The sequence below is a fragment of the Triticum aestivum genome, chromosome 5A (assembly GCF_018294505.1).
Source record: "Triticum aestivum cultivar Chinese Spring chromosome 5A, IWGSC CS RefSeq v2.1, whole genome shotgun sequence".
Taxonomy (NCBI): domain Eukaryota; kingdom Viridiplantae; phylum Streptophyta; class Magnoliopsida; order Poales; family Poaceae; genus Triticum; species Triticum aestivum.
This window is the reverse complement of record NC_057806.1, coordinates 549,475,330-549,484,592: the sequence shown is the minus strand read 5'-3', so window position 1 is coordinate 549,484,592 and position 9,263 is coordinate 549,475,330. Positions and strand designations below refer to the sequence as shown.

The following is a 9,263-nucleotide window of genomic DNA, read 5'->3' as shown; positions in this document are numbered from 1 at the left end:
AGAGTTGGTGATGATGGTGTGCCTGCCATCTTGCAATATAGGCCGTCTGATTTATATCTAACGGCTAGGAAGGAAACTATGGCAATTTTGCAAAAAGATACCCACACCCCTCTCACATTTGCAAATAAGTCCTTCCCTCGTTCATCCTTTTCTCTTATAAGATAAGCTATTCATACAAATGCATCTTGATGTTCCATGCAACGCATGGGCATCTTGCTAGTTACATATATATATATTTGTGGTTAGGAGTTTCTAGTACAAAGTTCGCCACGTACAATTGTTTTTGCTTTTTTCCTAAACTACCCTCCCACCTCATCCACTCTCTCGCTCACTCACCCACTCTCTGTCTCGCCTGCGTCGCCGGCGCCTCTCCCTAGCTCGTGTTGCCGGTGCCTCTCCCTTGCCCGCGTCGCCGGTGCCTCTCCATTGGCTCCGTCGTCGGTTCCAAAATCTCATTTTTATTCTCCGGTGGCTGATTTCGAGTGCTTCGGCTCGATCTGCAACGGCCTTCCTCCACTCCAACGTCGTGCGGTATGTCATCCCTTCCTAGCTCCCTCGCTCCTGCTCATCTGGATTCACTCACTCTCGTCTCTTCTCCCTTTCTGAAGAAGCACCAGAACGATGCCATGGAAGGGCCACCATGAGCAGGAGCAGGACGACGCCTTGGAAGGTTCACCGACAGGAGCAACTACGTACGGTCTGATCTTCTCCACTGACAGGGATATCGACATGGAGGTCCGCCATGGAAGGCCTGGAGCTCGTCATGGAGGGGCCCTCCTCTCTCTTCCCCTCCCTCTACTCTGTTGGTTGGTTGGACGGAAGACCACCGCTCGTCCGGCTCTGCTTCTTCCACCGTTGCTCCCCTCCCACCATAGTGCCACAGACGCTATTGCAAGCACGGAAGGTATCACCCTCCTCCCTATTTGCTTGCTTGCTGCAACTTATCTTCAGAGATGATAAAACTGTAGAAATCTGAAACTGCAGAAATCTTTGGAGTTCCTTCTTCAGAAACTTTTATTCTGGCGCAGTTTGTACAGATTTTTATGTACAGTACGCAAAGTCATATGACTGCTGAAAATGGACCGTCGTATATGCCTGTACAAGGTTGGGGGAGGCACGGTCAGCGTTGGTGTATTTTCAGTTTGTACTGTCATAATTTTCAGTTTGTAAAACTGAGAAGTGTATTTTTCCATTTTGAAACTGAGATCTGCTTGCACTATCATACAGTAATTTTCAGTTTGTAGATGACTTTAATTGATGGGTTTCTTCTCTAGAATTAGATTCGGGGAGCCGCCTCGATCCAGAGTACTCGCAATCCATTATAGGGCAGTTCAAATCCTGCCTCTGGAAGCATTGGTTGACCTATTGGCACAACCCAGATTACAACCTTGTGAGATTTTCCTTCACTTTGTTCACAGCCTTGCTGCTTGGCTCCATCCTTTGGAAGATTGGCACCATTATGTAATTACTGTACTTATCTTTATCTTTTACTCCTTGATTACAATGTACCAGCATCTGAATTTTTTGTCCCTTGATGCAGGGGTGGATGCCAATACTCTTAGAATGGTCATTGGAGCAATATACACAACAGTGATGTTTGTCCCCATCAACAACTGTGCAACTGTTCAACCAATTGTTTTAATCGAGAGAACAGTTTGTACAGAGAGAGGGCTGCTCCATTGCTCAGGTAAGAATATAAAAGATCCTTGGCAGCTCCTGAGATTATTTGTGCCTTGTTAGTGTGCAAATGTAGTTTGTCTTGTGTATTGCATATGCACATCACATGGATTATGCTTGCATTTACTTCAAAATTTACGGCAATCGCTAGTTGTCTTTTGAGCGAAAACTGAAATTTAAGTTCTCTGCTGAATTTGGGGTGTACTGTTGGTTAGTTTGTTACTGTAAGTACCAACATTTCAGCAAAAGATTATTGATTTGTTTTTTAAAATCCATATCTTGAACTGAAAATCCTTGATACATGTTATTTGTTAATGGTAATAGTTAGTGTTAGACTCTGTTATATGGAATCTACTTTATCATGGACATGCCTAGGGGCTTAGTGTAGTTATTGTGGCCCTAGCCGTCAGAGCTGAACTATCGCTTGTTATCCCTATAGATGTTCGTGCTAACTAAATATGCTAATTTGCATTGCTTTTGTTGCATAACCATGTTTTTTTTTCTGAAGCTACTTATGCAGCGAGGGTACAGGTTGTTCTAGATGGCTCTGTAGACAGTGAGAATGAGGAGACTCAAACCCATGAAGATTCTAATGAGGAAATCGATTATGATAAATAACAACACAGGTAATCTTTCAGACAGACACACCAAAAAAATAGTTCGGTCCTTAATTCATTACTTCCAAAATGTAAAGTAAATTCCAGAGACACATAACACAGAGTCTTTTGTGCTAAACTTTCTAATTAACCACTCCAAAATATGTACTCGCCACAAATAAACTTTCTAATTCGCTAGTCTTCATCTTGACTCACTACAAATAAACCTATGAAAATAGATGTCTGCTAAAAATCCTGCAAAAATTCCCATAAAATATTTCAATAAAATCTAAGAAGTCTTCATCTTTGAAAATCTACCACGATTGCATAGGTTAAAATCCAATCACTTCATCATTGGTCCAATTAATTTTTAATAACAAAATTTGTTCAATTTGTGACTAAAAAAGTGGTTGAATTTTAGAGTGGTAATATGGTATACCTCGGATAGGTTGGTTTATGATAACCGGAGGTGGAGTGGATCAGCATCTAATGTGAGGCACTCACTGACGGTCTGGCCGTGGTTGTGGGTATGCGTCCGGCGCCTAGGGATCAGAGTCCGAATAGCAGAGTTCGTCGGTGTGGGCTAGCAAGGTCAAGACTTTAAAAAAATTATCATCAATTGTGCACTACATATCTGATCTTGACAGTGCAATATGAACATGACTCATGTTTAATACAGCAAACAGAATATCAAATTAGAAATGGTGGTGTTGTTTGGCTGGAGGGGATGGTAATTCAGGGAGGGGTAGGGAGGGTGGATTATGAGTTTGAGGGTTGAAGTCCCATCATTTTAGAAAGTTCAATATACATCGACACTTCATGATGATTCATCATAGGATGCATTTCAAGATACAAATCAGTCACTCACAGTTTTTGTCTGTCTTACCAAACATGAAAGTAAAACTAAAACCAGAATTTACATGCCTAATCCCACCATGATGTCCCACCCTGTCCCAGTTGATGCCCAAGCCAAATAATCCAGGGAAGATATGTAGAACAATGTAATGTATGACCGGAGAACCAAACTACTGAGATCAATACAGTGAGAAAACTAAGTTTTTGAAAAGTAGTCAATGATAAAAAAAATGTTAGAACTTCATCAGTTGACACCATAACAAGTAAAAACACAGAAGACATGTGACTGCTAATTACTCAATAGATGTAGATCAAGTTCCCTCTATAATACCTGCAATGTTAGGAGTCATCTAAGCCCAAACAGGCATCATGCCTTCTCATTTATCCAACCAGAAACCTCCTCTAACAAGGCACGGCCCTGTCCAACGGTGGCACATTTTTCACTCGGGCAATACCATGTTGGCATGAGAAATAATCTCAAGAGCATCCCATTTAACCAAAAATGTTACCATTCCAGATTACTCAACGTGTTGAATAATCTCATGCCATGCAGCTAGTTGTATCCTATGCGGACATGCGTGTCCTGTTAAATTAGAATTCATCACAATAACAGAAATGCAAAGCGGAGAAAGCACATATGTTGGTGTCACGGTAAGCAGCCAATTAGTACAAGCTTCCACATTATGCAAAACTGCACTACAAAGATATTATTACCGATATGCGATATTCTATTTACATGTAGAAGGTAGATTGCATCGTCATAGAAAGTATAGAAAATTTCGATGCTTACAGACTTACCTTCCCATTATTCTTTCTCAGATCAGCAGAGATGAATCGGCTTCCACCGGATCCTTAGCTGGTGTAGCCTCAACTGCTTGCTCGGGACGATTGCTTAGCATGACGTGCAGCCTCCCGTGGCAGTAGTTCAACTCCTGCACAATGACACAAAAGGCATAGACCGTCAGAACACAGTCCAATGGTTTCTAGACCTGGCGTACATCGGCACCTCCATGGCTGCTGAACAGGATGAAGAGGAGCACTGGAGGAGGACCATGGCAGCGGTGAGACCCAACCCGTCGTGGCGCCTAGTGAGCAGGCGCACGGGCACACCAGTAAAGCACAGCACAGCGGCGGCCGTGTCCTCCATCTCGATGCTTCAGCCGGGCATCACCATGCAGTCACACAACGACCTGCACTCCGTGATAACCTCTCGATTCCGCCGCCCCTGAATCTCACGGCATCGAGGTGGCCAGGGGAGGGCTCGCCGGAGTGGTTTAGGAGAGGACCAGGGGGTTGTGGAGATCTGGGTGGAGGTGGTTTGGAGAGGTTCGGGGGTGAGGGCGGGTCTGGATAGGATGGAGACCGTGAAAGGAAACCAAAAACATAGGTGATTTCCTCCCTTTTTTCCATGCGGAAGAGGTGGAGTCAAACGTTTTATTTGGAGGAAAATCAGTGGGGGAGGTCGATCGATGCGAGGGTTGCGTGCGAACGAACGAACGAATGACGTACGGACACCTTCATTAGGAGTAGAGATCTCTACTCCTAATGGAGGAGTCCGTACGTTGTTTCGTTCGTTCGCTCACCCCCCACCCTCCCTCGATCGATACCTCCACCAGATCCCATCCCCATCGATCTTTTATCTCCGCTGAAAAACCGGTACACATCAAACCAAGGAGAAAAAACCCACGCTTTCCTAATCAAATCTGATTTTTTTTATCTCCACTGAAAAACGGTAGGCATCATCCCAGGGAGAAAAAACCCACGCTTTCCTAATCAGATCAATATATACTTCCACGCTTTTCCTATAATCAAATCAAATCCGATTTGTTTCATTTGTTTCGTTCGCCTCCCCTTCGTCCGTCCATGTAGCGATAAAAGGAAACAAACTCAAAAAAAACCGAGAAAAAATATTTGGCAGTGATTACATCCTAGAACAGCAGGCAGAAGATATGGAAGCAATCACGTCCTAACAACCCCGCAAAAAAGCAATATCAGCCTGATTTACTTCCTAAAACAGCAGACACAAGGTATGGACAAGAATCACCAATTATCGTAGAGTATATCATTGCCAAAGAAACAGGATAATCTCCTCAAATATATCCGTCATATTGAGGTTGTTATTTAAGTACGTACTATTTGTTACAGGCTTGGTCATTCAAGGACACCCCTGGATCAAGCGCTCCCCATCAAGCACAGCACAATGACAGATCATTGGGAGATCACACGAGGTCACCTGTTGTGGCAATCATGAGTTTATTGTCACCTACGCCTGTTGTGGTCCTAAAGGACGAGTTCGTACGTCGTTCGTTCGTTCGTCCGCCCCTCCAGGCCTCACTCGATCCACCCCCCACCGATTTTCCTCCTTCTCTTTTTCCTGTGGTTTATTTTCATCCGTCACGGTTTTATTTTCCCTGAACCAAAGAGGCGATAGCTTAGGAGTCAGGAGCCCAGCCCGCACGGTTTTATTTTCCCTGAACCAAAGAGGCGATAGCTTAGGCGATAGCTTAGGAGCCCAGCCCGCACACCCCTCTCTCTCCCCTCAGGCTAGTCCTACTAGGTGACGACTTTGAAGCCAACACGGACTACACGTCGTGTTTAACTCCAACATGCGCTGTGTCAGCCTTGTTCGGCCTCATCGGCGCGTACGCCACCAGCGGACGTCTCTCATTCTTATCGCACTGGTCGCCGGAGTGTTGGTTTTCATCGTCCTGCTGCTCCTGGCACTCAAGTTTCTCAGTAGATGCACGATATTCTTCTGCCGCCGAAGCAACGAGCAGCCGCAGCCGCAGCCGCAGCCTCAGCCACATGAAGGAGGAGAAGACATAGACAAGGACGAGCCCCAGCTCCAGGAAGGAGGAGGAGACATTGACGACGAGGAGCCCCAGTCCCAGAAGATTCCGGCGAGGAGCCGCAGACCCAGGAACAGGAAGCAGACGAGGAGGACGACAAAGAAACGGCTAGATACACCATGCGCAAGTACCTGATGGTGGTGAGCATCCTGGTGGCGAGCGTCACGTACCAAGCCGGCCTCATCCCACCCGGAGGTGTCTGGCCGGACACGGACAGCAGAAGCATCGACGGGCATGCCGCCGGCGACCCCGTCCCGTCCTGCAAGATAGCAACAACCGCCGCTACAGTCTATTCTTTTCTTCTACAGCAACTCCGTCTCCTTCCTAGCGTCCATCGTCGTCATCTTCCTGCTACAGCTGGACGAGCCGCTGTATATGTTGGCCCGGAAGCGGAAGGAGCAGCTCCGGGATGTTAGAGGAGCCACAACAAGTCCTCCAAGCAAGTCCGACGAGCTGCTCCGGGTGGCGCAGTCCTCCATCCTGCTGGCCCTTGTTGGCCTCCTCTTCGCGTACGCCTCAGGTTGCGCCCGGAGGTGGGAGACGTTCGGGTATGTGGTCGTGCTCCTCGTCGACGTGCTGCTCTACATCGCCATCCATGTGTTGCTATCATGCCGTGACGAGAAAACTGCACAGGTAACACCTCTGGCTCAGGCTCAGGAGGTGGAAGCAGCTACTCACTACTAGAAAACAGGGCTTTGGTCCAGGTCGGGTCAGCCCATTAGTCCCGGTTCAGTCCAAAACCGGGACCAATGGGGGCATTGGTCCCGGTTCATGAGCCCAGGGGGCCGGCCGGGCCACGTGGACCATTGGTCCCGGTTCATCTGGACCTTTGGGTCCCGGTTGGTGGGATGAACCGGGACCAATGGGCCTCGCTCCTCGCTCATCACCATTGGTTCCGGTTGGTGGCTTGAACCGGGACTAAAGGCTCCCCTTTAGTCCTGGTTCATGTCACCAACCGGGACCAATAAGGTGCCTATATATACCCCTCGCTCGCGAGCAGAACACCCCAGTGCTCTGTTTTTCTCTGGCCGAGGGGAGAGGGCTTGGTGGTGCTCTAGCTCACCTCCTATGCACACAAGGTGTTCGATAGAATGTCCGAGCCACACTACTTAAGCTTTCTCCTCTCCAAGCTCGACCTCCAAGCTTCATTTTTCATAATATTTGTCTAGGTTTAGCGGTCCGTCCCGCCCCGTCCCCGTCTTCACCGCCGTCGATCACCCGCGCCGAGCTCATCGCCGGCACCACCGTGGTGAGCCTCTTGTTCTTATCTTCTTTCTGAAAGGAAAAATATTCTTACTTGTATGTTTACATAGATACTTGTATTATTTTCTTACTTTTATTATTGCATCTTATATAGTGCGATGGTTTTGGTATCCGCCCCCGTCGGCCCTCGTCCTGTCTATGATTCGGATGTGGTATATATATTATCTTTATAACTATTGGTTCATTTATTGTTTATGAAAATTATGCCGAACAACGTGACATGGATTTTATTTATGTAGGATGTATGTGAATCGGAAATGCCAACCGACCCTATTGTCGAGAGGTTAAATTTAGTTGAAGAAGAAAACAATTTATTGAAGGAAAAAATGAAAAAATTAAGGAGGAGAAGATGATATTGGAGTTGCATGTTGCGGATGTCGTCGATGATCACAAGATCAAAATGGATGCAATGCGCTTGAAGATTAGAAAGATTAGAAAATATGCCATTCATACCGAGGCTTGGTATCATTATGCTGTTGGATCAATTGTTACCTTGGTTGCGATTATGATCGCATTTGTTTTCGCATTGAAATGTTTTACATAGTTTTAATGTATGGTTTAATTAATTAGATGCTCTGGAGAGCTATATGTTGTTAGATGAGAACTATGTATGTACTTTGGTTTTAATGTGATGATGAACTTCTATTAATTTGGACACTTAATTATATATAATGCACACAGATGAACCGGCAATGGATGTACGGTGACAGACACACCCGCGAGTACATTAAAGGCGTGCATGAGTTTCTCGATGCGGCTGAGGCAAACAAGCAGAATGGTTTTATGTGTTGTCCATGCACTGAATGTGGGAATACAAGGTCTTACTCTAACCGGAAAATCCTTCACTCTCACCTGCTTTACAAGGGTTTCATGCCACACTATAATGTTTGGACGAGGCACGGAGAAATAGGGGTTATGATGGAAGACGACGAAGAAGAAGAGTACGATGACAACTATGTGCCCCCTGAATACAGTGATGCTGCAACGGGAGGAGCTGGTGAAGATCAAGAGGAACCAGACGATGTGCCCAATGATGCTGCAACGGGTGAAGCTGCTGAAGATCAAGAGGAACCAGACGATGTGCCCGATGATGATGATCTCCGCCGGGTCATTGTCGATGCAAGGACGCAATGCGAAAGTCAAAAGGAGAAGCTGAAGTTCGATCGCATGTTTGAGGATCACAAAAAAGGGTTATACCCCAATTGCGAAGATGGCAACAGAAAGCTCGGTACCGTACTGGAATTGCTGCAGTGGAAGGCAGAGAATGCTGTGGCTGACAAAGAATTTGAGAAGCTACTGAAAATATTGAAGAAGAAGCTTTCAAAGGATAACGAATTGCCCGACAGTACATACGCAGCAAAGAAGGTCGTATGCCCTCTAGGATTGGAGGTGGAGAAGATACATGCATGCCCTAATGACTGCATCCTCTACCGCGGTGCATACAAGGATCTGAACGCATGCCCGGTATGCGGTGCGTTGCGGTATAAGATCAGACGAGATGACCCTGGTGATGTTGACGGCGAGCCCCCCAGGAAGAGGGTTCCTGCGAAGGTGATGTGGTATGCTCCTATAATACCACGGTTGAAACGTCTGTTCAGAAACGAAGAGCATGCCAAGTTGATGCGATGGCACAGTGAAAACCGAAAGAAAGATGGGAAGTTGAGAGCACCCGCTGACGGGTCGCAGTGGAGAAAAATCGAGAGAAAGTACTGGGATGAGTTTGCAAAGGACCCAAGGAATGTATGGTTTGCTTTAAGCGTGGATGGCATTAATTCTTTCGGAGAGCAGAGCAGCAATCACAGCACCTGGCCCATGACTCTATGTATGTATAACCTTCCTCCTTGGATGTGCATGAAGCGGAAGTTCATTATGATGCCAGTTCTCATCCAAGGTCCTAAGCAACCCGCAACGAAATTGATGTGTACCTAGGGCCATTAGTTGAAGAATTTTTACAGCTATGGAGTGGAAACGGTGTACGTACGTGGGATGAGCACAGACAGGAGGAGTTCGTGACCATCAACGA

At 46.4% G+C, this 9,263-nt stretch overlaps 1 long non-coding RNA gene across 3 annotated transcripts; it reads left to right on the top strand.

The window, feature by feature from the left end:
* The first annotated feature begins 277 nt into the window (after nucleotides 1-277).
* Nucleotides 278-5,956, top strand: LOC123104695 (uncharacterized). 3 transcript variants are annotated; one of them, XR_006450485.1, is made up of 6 exons: nucleotides 278-531; nucleotides 618-904; nucleotides 985-1,461; nucleotides 1,541-1,687; nucleotides 2,186-2,303; nucleotides 3,948-5,956. It is a non-coding gene; the product is annotated as an uncharacterized lncRNA (long non-coding RNA). The 3 variants fall into 3 exon arrangements; XR_006450484.1 differs by having other exon boundaries at nucleotides 609-904; nucleotides 3,948-5,954; XR_006450486.1 differs by having other exon boundaries at nucleotides 609-904; nucleotides 1,281-1,461; nucleotides 3,948-5,949.
* Nucleotides 5,957-9,263: the final 3,307 nt, after the last annotated feature.